The 11,780-nt window shown below is 31.5% G+C and overlaps 1 long non-coding RNA gene across 10 annotated transcripts; it reads right to left on the reverse strand.

Annotated features, from left to right (window-relative positions):
* Positions 1-4,936: 4,936 nt before the first annotated feature.
* Positions 4,937-11,412, reverse strand: LOC132611438 (uncharacterized). 10 transcript variants are annotated; one of them, XR_009571645.1, is made up of 8 exons: positions 11,231-11,412; positions 10,980-11,070; positions 9,843-9,957; positions 8,177-9,212; positions 6,498-7,321; positions 6,275-6,383; positions 5,311-5,430; positions 4,937-5,216 (listed from the first exon to the last, which is right to left on the reverse strand). It is a non-coding gene; the product is annotated as an uncharacterized LOC132611438 (long non-coding RNA). The 10 variants fall into 10 exon arrangements; XR_009571643.1 differs by having other exon boundaries at positions 10,980-11,106; XR_009571642.1 differs by lacking the exon at positions 10,980-11,070 and having other exon boundaries at positions 11,231-11,411.
* Positions 11,413-11,780: the final 368 nt, after the last annotated feature.

Consider the following 11,780-nt stretch of genomic DNA (forward strand, 5'->3'; position numbering starts at 1 on the left):
TCCAAATATGGTATATTGTAGCTGCAAAGAGGAATCCCAGCATGTGCCATTTTGTGTTTCTGCCGGTTACCCTTTTTGATACCCATTGGATTTCATTCTCCCACGGCTCTATCAGTCTAGTGATGCCGAACCAGAGCACTAGCTTTTTCCAGATGAAGTTGGAGTAGGAACACTCGAAGAACAAGTGGCTATGTGTTTCTTCAAGGTCATCCGAACATAATACACACTTAGTCTCCATCTGCACCCCCCCCCCCCCCCCCATCTTGTAATTCTATCTGCCGTAGCCAGTCTGTTTTGTATAGCCATCCACATGATAAAGTGATGCCTAGGTATCATACCTTTTAGCAGGGCCAATGTTTTCCAGTGGACTTTCGGCAGTTGCGGCCGAAGAGCTATATATGCTTTGTTTATACTGAACTTGTTTCCAACCTGGTAATTTTGGAGTTGGCTTATCCCTGTGTGTAGTCCTCTTCTAGATTCAAAGATCTTCCGCAACAACCAACACGGTTGTTTAGGAGTGTCCATCTTTTGGATGTTCTTGTTCTTTATGTAGTGGATGTGGACCCATTGCACCCACAATGTATCTTTTTTCTTAGTAATTGCCCATAACAGCTTGATTATAGCAGCCTGGTTCCATACCGAGAAATGAAGAATGTTAAGTCCCCCAGTAGATTTAGTCTAGCATAGCTTCTCCCAGGCATTGGGGTGTTTCTTTGAGGTTTCATTTGATCCACTCCAAAGGAAGTTCCTACATATGGCACTCACTGTTTTATGTACCTTCTTCGGGAGGAGGAAAACTTGACTCCAATAGGTTTGCATTTCAAAAAGGATGCTCTTAATAAGCTGGAGCCGTCCCGAATAGGAGAGTAGTTTTGAGGACCAGCATCTTATCTTTGCTACAATTTTGTCCACCAGAGGCATGCATTGACTGATGGTGAGCTTCCTTGAGTAGAGTGGTACTCCTAAATATTTAAATGGCAAAGTTCCTGATATAAAGTGATATTGTTCCAAGATCTGCGATCTCAGCTAGTCCGTGACTCCAGCCATATATATGTTGCTTTTTTCCAAGTTCGCTTGCAGCCCGGAAACAGAGGAGCAGTGATTGAATGCATCCATCATCAGTTTTATTGACTGCTCATCTGCTTTACAACATAATAGTAAGTCATTTGCAAAACAAACATGAGTTATATTTAATTTCTTGCACTTGGGGTGGTGGGTGAACTCAGGCTTCTTGTGTAGTTGTTTTAGAGCTCTGTTCAGGTATTCCATTACTAGGACAAAAAGGTAAGGAGACATAGGGTCGCCTTGTCTTAGTCCTTTCTTAGCAGGGAATCTGGGGGTCAGACTACCATTGAGCAGTAGTGAGTAGCTCACGGTAGTAACACACTCCATTATCAGCTACACCATTTTCTCCGGTATACCAAATTATAGTAATAGCATTTCAAGAAATTTCCATTCCACAGAGTCGTATGCTTTCCGGATATCTACTTTGATGACACACCTGGCCGAAATTATTTTTTGAGTATAGCCTTTTATTAGCTCATGAGGAAGAATGACATTGTCAATTATGTTCCTTCCCTCTATAAACGCAGATTGTGAGGGTCCAACTAAGTAATCCACTACTTGCTTGAGTCGTGCGGTCAAAATCTTAGCTATGATCTTATATAATGTGGAGCAGCAGGCAATTGGCCGGAATTCCTTCACAAAGCTAGGGTGAGTGAATATATATATATATATAAAAAAGGAGAGTCGTCTAGCTTAATATTAAGCCAAGTGACGTAATATAAACAAGTCACTTGGCACCAAATTTTATTTGCATTAATTATAAAAGAAGTTATTAATTATAGATCAAAATATTACCTAATTTAATAATCTTCTACTACTATTACTACTACTACTACTACTACTACTAATAATAATAATAATAATAATAATAATAATAATAATAATAATAATAATCTATATATCTATATAAAAGGAGAGTAGTTTAGCTTAATATTAAGCCAAGTGGTGTAATATGAACAAGCCACTTGGCAACAAATTCTATTTACATTAATTATAGAATAAGTTATTACTTGTAGTTCAAAATATTACCTAATTAATAATCTACTAACAATAATAATAATTAATCTATATATATATTTATCTATATAAAAGGAGAGTTGTCTAGCTTAATATTAAGCCAAGTTGCTTAATATGAACAAGACACTTGGTAACAAATTTTATTTGCATTAATTAAAAAAGAAGTTATTAATTGTTGTTCAAAAGATTACCTAATTAAATAATCTAATAATAATAATAATATATATATATATATATATATATATATAAAGGAGAGTAGTTTAGCTTAATATTAAGTCAAGTGGCGTAATATAAACAAGCCACTTGACAACAAATTATAGAAAAAGTTATTAATTGTAGTTCAAAATATTACATAATTTAATAATCTAATAATATCTATATTCTATATATATATATAAAGAGAGTAGTCCATCTTAATATTAAGCCAAGTGACGTAATATAAATAAGTCACTTAGCAACAAATTCTATTTGCATTAATTATAGAAAAAGTTATTAATTGTAGTTTAAAATATTACCTAATTAAGCAAAGTGGCATAATATAAACAAGCCACTTGACAGAAAATTCTATTTGCATTAATTATAAAAGAAGTTATTAATTGTAATTCAAAATATTACCTAATTTAAGAATCTATTACTACTACTACTACTAATCTATATATATCTAAACGAAGAGTAGTCTAGCTTACTATTAAGTCAAGTGACGTAATATAAACAAGCCACTTGGCAACAAATTCTATTTGCATTAATTATAGAAGAAGTTATTAATTGTAGTTTAAAATATTACCTAATTTAATAAAATTATTAATAATAATAATAAAAAAAAATAGTAATAATAATCTATATATCTATATAAAAGGAGAGTAGTCTAGCTTAATATTAAGCCAAGTAGCGTAATATGAATAAGCCACTTGGCATCAAATTCTGTTTGCATTAATTACAGAATAAGTTATTACTTGTAGTTCAAAATATTACCTAATTTAATAATCTACTACTAATAATAATTAATCTATATCTATATTTATATAGATAAAAGGAGAGTAGTCTAGCTTAATATTAAGTCAAGTTACGTAATATGAACAAGCCACTTGGTAACAAATTTTATTTGTATTAATTAAAAAGTAGTTATTAATTGTAGTTCAAAATATTACCTAATTTAATAATCTAATATATATATAAATATATATATATATATATATATATATATATATATATATATATATATATATATATATATATATATATATATATATAAAAGGAGAGTAGTCTAGCTTAATATTAAGCCAAGTGGCGTAATATGAACAAGCCACTTGCAACAAATTTTATTTGCATTAATTAGAGAATAATTTATTATACCTAGTTCAAAATATTACATAATTTAATAATCTAATAATAATAATAATAATTAATCTATATCTATATTTATCTATATAAAAGGAGAATAGACTAACTTAATATTAAGCCAAGTTGCGTAATATGAACAAGCCACTTGGTAACAAATTTTATTTGCATTAATTAAAAAAGAATTTATTAATTGTACTTCAAAATATTACCTAATTAAATAATCGAATAATATATAGATATATATATATATATATATATATATATATATATATATATATATATATATATATATATATATATATATATATATATATATATATTAGTGGCGTAATATAAACAAGCCACTTGACAACAAATTCTATTTGCATTAATTATAGAAGAAGTTATTAATTGTAGTTCAAACTATTACATAATTTAATAATCTACTACTAATAATAATTATTATTATTATTATTATAATACTGAACTCACGTAATATGCTCATACGATATTATCAACACATAGTTGTAGTAGTTTTTAATAATAATAATAATGAAAATAATAATGAACTCAACTAATATATTCATCCGATATTATCAACCCATAATAGTAGAGTTGTTATCTATCTATCTATCTATCTATCTATATATAAGAAGAATAGTCTAGCTTAATGTTAAGCCAATTGGCATAATATAAACAAGCCACTTGGCAACAAATTCTATTTACGTTAATTATAGAATAAATTATTACTTGTAGTTCAAAATATTACCTAATTAATACTCTACTACTGATAATAATAATAATTAATTTATATATATAGATAAAAGGAGAGTTGTGTAGCTTAATATTAAGCCAAGTTGCGTAATATGAACAAGCCACTTGGTAACAAATTTTATTTGCATTAATTAAAAAAGAAGTTACTAATTGTAGTTCCAAATATTACCTAATTAAATAATCTAATATTAATAATATATATATATATATATATATATATATATATATATATATATATATATATATATATATATATATATATATATATATATATATATATATATATATATATATATATATATATATATATATATATATATATACATATATATAAAAGGAGAGTAGTCTAGCTTAATATTAAGTCAAGTGGCGTAATATAAACAAGCCACTTGGCAATAAATTCTATTTGCATTAATTATAGAAGAAGATATTAATTGTATTTCAAAATATTACATAATTTAATAATCTACTACTAATAATAATTATTATTATTATTATTATAATACTGAACTCACGTAATATGCTCATACGATATTATCAACACATAGTTGTAGTAGTTTTTAATAATAATAATAATGAAAATAATAAAAATAATAATGAACTCACCTAATATATTCATCCGATATTATCAACCCATAATAGTAGAGTTGTTATCTATATATATATATATATATATACTAGATGGTTTTTGCCCGTGCGTTATAGTTACCTATATAAACACACATCTGATGTAAAAGTTATGGTGATATATGTACGGGGCAATTGAAGCATATCGTTTAAACGGTTTATATATATATAAACATACACATTATTAACAGTTTGACAGAAGAAGGTATTGCACAACTAAAACATAATGTTTATATACACATTGATGATTGCATGTCTATGCATACACACATTAGTTATATATTGATAGAAGCCGGTAGCAGCAAAAGGCAATATAGTAACACAACTACCGACTATGCCGCTGGCAGTCATCTTGTTCTTCGCAGTTAACGTTGTAGCTGTGTGATGCGTGGTTGAAAAAATACCTGGAGAGGCTATTAACGATGGCTTTCTTGTTAAAATAGAAGTGTGTAATGGAGGGAGTAGAGCGTGTAGCAGCAGTAGAGTTAAGTTAGTTGTGTGACATACCTTGTTAAAGTATTGTGCGTTGCATATATTCTTTGTTCTTCGGGAATCCAGCTTTCAAAACAGGCAGTGCAATTTTGCAAAAAGATAGCAGTTTGATGTTTACTTTGGTTCAAAAACTTCCTGGAAATACCAAATTAATAATCTTGGATGAAGATCACACTAAAGAAACAAAAGAATGAATGTGATAATGGACAACTTTAGTATGTCAGTGGCAGAAGTACACAAAGCGTCTCTCAAACGAATACCATAAGAGGATGAACATGTAAATATATCACAATATAGGAATATGATAGTCAAGCAATATAGTTCCCTGATAGGGAAGTTTCATGCTTGCTTAATTCAGAGAATGTTTTATGATAATCCCAAGTATTACAACTTGTTGACATATTTCTACTGCAGAGCGAGCATCACCTGTTACTTTTAGCTGGATAAAGTACACAATACTTTAATAGTAGCTTAGAGTCATATTTATACAACTTATAGATTATAAGTATTTTAGATGATCAAAAGCAGATAATTAAAAATCACAATGGACTACTAATTTCCATGAAGCAAGATCCAATTGCAGGTTTTCAAAGAATCAATTTCATGAGGCAAATTAAACTAATTTCTCTTCACTTATTTTCTCAACTAAGTTCATGTCTCTGTCATATTCTTAGTAACTTGATTCTGATTAAATGAGAAACTTAATTTACAATTACATAATGGAGATGCTTCGGGATTTAACTGAATTATTCATTTCAAGTAATCTAAAAGAGCTATTCATTACATTACTTTCTTTTACAGTATTTAATTCACTTGCGACCTTTCAGAGATGCTTCATCCTGATACAACTGTATTCAATATATTGTTCAAAAGATTAGAAAAACTAACATCAAAGAAAAAGTGGACAAATTTTCGCAGAAATCAGCAAGTAAAGCCAGAATCAGCGTGAGAAAGAAAAGAACATGAGGCAAAAACTTACCAAAAGTGAGTGAGGCAGCAGAGGCCACCGTGGCTTATGGTTCTCATCCACATAAGCTTTATTTATCCTATCCAACATGTGTAATATCTTGTGCAATCTCTCCAACAAACTAACAGAACAAAATTCATGGATCAAAATGTCACAAAAGAGTCGAGATAAACGACAATCAAAGAACATGAATGATGTACCCAAGTTTAAAGGATATGGAAAACTGTGAACTTACCCTGAGAGGAATATCAATGGTTGGAATCTCCTTTGGTACCCTTTGAGACAAACCTGGCTTCTCCGTTTTGTGAACGCCTCGAACGCCTTTGTGAGAAGGTGGAATGGGAGTGTGTGAGGTGAAAAGGAGTGTGATGTTCGGGTTTTTGAACATCGGAGAGGCAGTCGGCACAGAGATGAGTTCTGTGAGAAGAAAGTGACAGCTGGAGGGTTGTTGACACGTAATCTAACCTAAATAAGCCTGCCTTGAATCTCTAAATTGCACTTGATTGTAATTTTATTGACACATAAGGCACCATGTCAATCCATTCTCCTAACCCACGCTTCTATATAGTTAAAATAAAAAACACATTGCTTGTGCAATCTCTCCAACAAACTAACAGAACAAAATTCATTGATCAAAATGTCATAAAAGAGTCGAGATAAACGACAATCAAAGAACATGAATGATGTACCCAAGTTTAAAGGATATGGAAAACTGTGAACTTACCCTGAGAGGAATATCAATGGTTGGAATCTCCTTTGGTACCCTTTGAGACAAACCTGGCTTCTCCGTTTTGTCGGATTTTGTGAACACCTCGAACGCCTTTGTGGGAAGGTGGAATGGGAGTGTGTGAGGTGAAAAGGAGTGTGGTGTTCGGGGTTTTGAACATCGGAGAGGCAGTCGGCACACAGATGAGTTCTGTGAGAAGAAAGTGACAGTTGGAGGGTTGTTGACACGTAAACTAACCTAAATAAGCCTGCCTTGAATCTCTAAATTGCCCTTGATTGTAAATTTATTGACACATAAGGCACCATGTCAATCCATTCTCCTAACCCACGCTTCTATATAGTTAAAATAAAAAAACACATTGACATTGTGTTCTTGTAAGGATTAAAACAGAAAAATTAAATTTCATTTATACAATGAAAATGGAAAGGCTAGCATGGAGATCGGATATCAAAGTAATGTATTTAATCATCATTAGATTGAGAAACACATTAGAAGGATTGTACAGATACACATTTCTACTGACCTAAATATCAAATAAAAAGAAGAAATAATCGATGATATTAATCATGTATACCTTAGTGTTCAAATAGATTGTCTAGACAAAGAAATAGAAAGAAATATTTTTGCTAATGATAACTCTTGACCAAATAACATTAGTAATTGTAGCACGGCCAGAATCGTGCTCTTAAGAAATTGTTACATGAGATAGCTGTCATTCATATTATTCCACCATTCATATAGTTGTTTACTGTATTTTATCCCCTCGTCCCTCGAACAACTTGAGAGTAAAAAAATAAAATAAAGTCATCTAAACAACAATCTGTAGTCAATGCTCCATAACGGGTTAACTACTAATTGAGAAAAGATATCACATGGAAAAATATCTACTCATTCTGAAAAACTATAAGTTATATCTAATTCTTCTTGTTGACAAAAAAGTTAAAATAACAGTAATGGTACTGTAGGATTACACATGTAAGCAAATGAAATAGCATTGCCAAAGAGCAATAAGATAAAGGTAATTCTAGAAACACTAAACTGGTAACCCTTTCTAGACACCGGGACAAAACATAAAACGGAGTTAGCAAAACAGAATATCTTCGCGACCATGCATGATGAGAAACCTCAACTACAGAGCATGAGACAACTTAAGCTCTACATCACACAAAAAAAGATTGGAGACTTACACTGTGAATGGCCATTTTCATATAGTTGTCACTTGCCAGCCAAGTCATTTAAGCTTCTTATTTAGCCAAGTGTCACCCTGTCCATAAACATAATTTATTTGAATCAAATTTTCGGTACTTCTCAAAAGGTTGCACCTATGCATCTAGTTTCAAACATGCACAAGCAACCTGTAGAAAATCCAACAACAAAAAGATCAAGTAATATTACTTACTAAAAGTACTGAACACTAATATAAATACCCAACAAATATTGATTACCAACAAAGGAACTGTACTATTAAGCTAATGAAATTTGTCATGGAAAAGAGAAATACAAATATGAATCTTGAGTTGGCAAACATTAAAGTTCTGAAACAAAGACTATACTTCAGTTTCATTAGCCTTATAAATTATCATTATGATGTTCCTCTAAATTGTCTTCTCTTATCACTTAAACCATCACTAATCCGAAGTGTTGGGCCCGTGCAAGGCACAGGCATTTTTACTAATGAGACATGATTAAACTACATATTGACATAATATGCTTCATAGTATATTACATTTATTTGCGGAATAAAGTTATAGAGGGAGCTTGCTAAAAAGGCAAAAACAGTGAGATTGTAGGTGGTCCAACATATGTATGAGATATGTTGCAACGGGTTGGAATCTGTATTTTGGCAGCTGTGCATAGTAGTTAACAAATGCTGCTAATAACACAAGTCGTTCCAGGATGAAGCTCTTTCATGACCTGAAAAGAAAAATTGAAGACATTCAATCCTGAAAGGAAATGACTTAGATGCAAGAATTCTCACAATTTTTGAGGACTCATTATTCATTTGACATCCTTAGAATACTCTCTATCTGATGTTGTTTCTGCATAATCATCACATTAATTCTACCTGTTACTTTATTCTATTAGAAAAAGTAAATTTCTACTTCGGAGCGAGCATGCTCAAATGTTGCAACGGGTTGGAATCTGTATTTTGGCAGCTGTGCATAGTAGTTAACAAATGCTGCTAATAACACAAGTCGTTCCAGGATGAAGCTCTTTCATGACCTGAAAAGAAAAATTGAAGACATTCAATCCTGAAAGGAAATGACTTAAATGCAAGAATTCTCACAATTTTTGAGGACTCATTATTCATTTGACATCCTTAGAATACTCTCTATCTGATGTTGTTTCTGCATAATCATCACATTAATTCTACCTGTTACTTTATTCTATTAGAAAAAGTAAATTTCTACTTCGGAGCGAGCATGCTCAACACAAATTCTTTTATAGCTCAAATATTGAAGCAAGTTCACATTCTGAAAATTGATTCTGGGAAATGAGGAAATTATTCCAAAAATCTAAAGGAAATGCTCCCTCCTCCTGTAATTAAAGTTCCACCTTCCCTTCACCTGATACAAAAATACTGCCCACATTCCTTCAATGAAATTAAATGGTCTATCATATATAAAAAAAACGTCTCTACTGCCTATCAAACATGAATAATTGAAAGGGAAAAAGGAATGGAGGGGAAAAAGAGGAGAGAAATCAAATATAAACATTCGACTTTGGACGAAAAAGATAGCTGTCATGAATTTATGCTTTTGCCATAAGAAGATTCTCTGATGATTGATGCGGGCAACACCTCAAACTTTTCGTTAAAATAAAGAGAGAGATTCAAGAAAGGAAGCAACTCACCATTGGGGGAGTTTTATTGCCAAATGAAGGCACCACTTTCCTAAAGCTTGTTTTTTTCATCCAAATGGCGCATCAGCTTGCTTACATCTTCTGCTCCAATGCTGTCTTTTCAGCACTGATGGAAGCTTGCAAGGTGAAGTTGGCGTTAATGACAAAAGATTAAACTACAAACTAATTGCACATAAAGAATTTTATGCACATATAAAGTTATTTAATCTTGTTTCTTTCCACTCTATCAAGCCGGATTCCATAGTCCTGAAATATTGGTTGCTCTTCAATCAATAATATTATTCATCAGATTTCATAGTCCCAACATGAAAATAGCAAGATCTTGTTGTTGCAATATCATCAATGTTTGCATTGTGGAAAAAATATATCTAGTCAAGAACAATCTACGTATCGCTATACTCATGGAATCTTTTATGTCAATCTCAGAAGTTCTTAAATAAAGAAAGCTGACTTTAAAAGATTTTCTTTTGATCTGTTTCTTACTTATTTTCACTAAAAATTATAACATAGTAGTTACTATTTAGTAAGTAGTGAGACAAAGAACTGTAACAACTACCGTTACAAAATAGAGGATACATTTTCGGCTTAAACTGCCTTATAATGGTCAAGCAGTTGTGCCTTTCTTAATTTGAGTGTGGGCATAACTAAATCTCTTGCAATTTTAAAAGGATTTAGCTCCATAAAAATTGTGCGTCACATTTCTAAATAACAAAGCTATGCAAGTATTACTCCCATCTGTCTAAGCTAAAGCACCAAAAGCTCCTTACATAGGCATCTCAATTTTTTGTTTTCATGATAGTCCACCAAATAAGCAATAATTCAATAAAACACCCAAAAAAATCTACATAACAAACCAAATTACCCCCCCCCCCCCCCCCCCACTTCATAATAGTGAACTAATAAAGTAAAACAACAAACCACCGTCAAGAAAACTTTGAACCGCTTCAATCTAAGTAAAAGCAAAAAACAAAAGTAACCCAGATGAAATCTAGCAAAACTGGAAGTGGGTAAGCTTAATCATTAAAAAAAAAAAGAGGTGGATATAGAAAGAATCCTGAGGGAAATTAGCAGGTTGGGCCCAAACGGTGCCGTCTTGACCGATAATAGCAGCATAAGTGAGATGATTACCTTCAATCTCACAAAGCAAGTGATCATCAACATATGTTTGCCACGACATCTTTAATTCACCCAAGTTTCTTATTCTTCAGATCTATTATCTCTATGGTTTAGTGAGAGTTTGTGTGCAGAAAATGGTCTAGTGATAGAAATCAGAGAGTAGAAGGTGAATGAGAAAGAGAAAATTAAATTGAGCCCATTTTTAAACATTAGGTATGAAATTGAAAAATCTGATTAGGGTAAAGATTGAGACAAAAACTGACCTAAAATTGCACTTCCAGTTGAGAAGATGAAGTTGAAGAGCAGTCCTTGAAAGTTTGGGAAAAAACAAATTTTGAAGTCCAATCCATGTTTCTCCAAATAGTTGGACCAGAAGATGAAAGAACTGGATGATTCTTCTGGAATTATGTTGAGAAAAGCTAAATATCTCTTTTGACGGATTTGCCCTTGGACGGACGACGAAAAGCACCCAACTGGTGTTTCTAATACAGTAGTAATATATATATATATATATATATATATATATATATATATATATATATATATATATATATATATATAAGAAGAGTAATCTAGCTTAATATTAAGTCAATTGGCATATTATAAACAAGCCACTTGACAACAAATTCTATTTACATTAATTATAGAATAAGTCATTACTTGTAGTTCAAACTATTACCTAATTAATACTCTACTACTAATAATAATAATTAATTTATATATATATTTCTACTATTTAGAAGAGTGAGTTGTTACTCACTCTTCGTCGTCCGTCGTGGGCCCCTCCATAAATAAAGGAAAAACAATTCCCCC

This window comes from Lycium barbarum, chromosome 9 (genome assembly GCF_019175385.1).
Source record: "Lycium barbarum isolate Lr01 chromosome 9, ASM1917538v2, whole genome shotgun sequence".
Lineage (NCBI taxonomy): Eukaryota > Viridiplantae > Streptophyta > Magnoliopsida > Solanales > Solanaceae > Lycium > Lycium barbarum.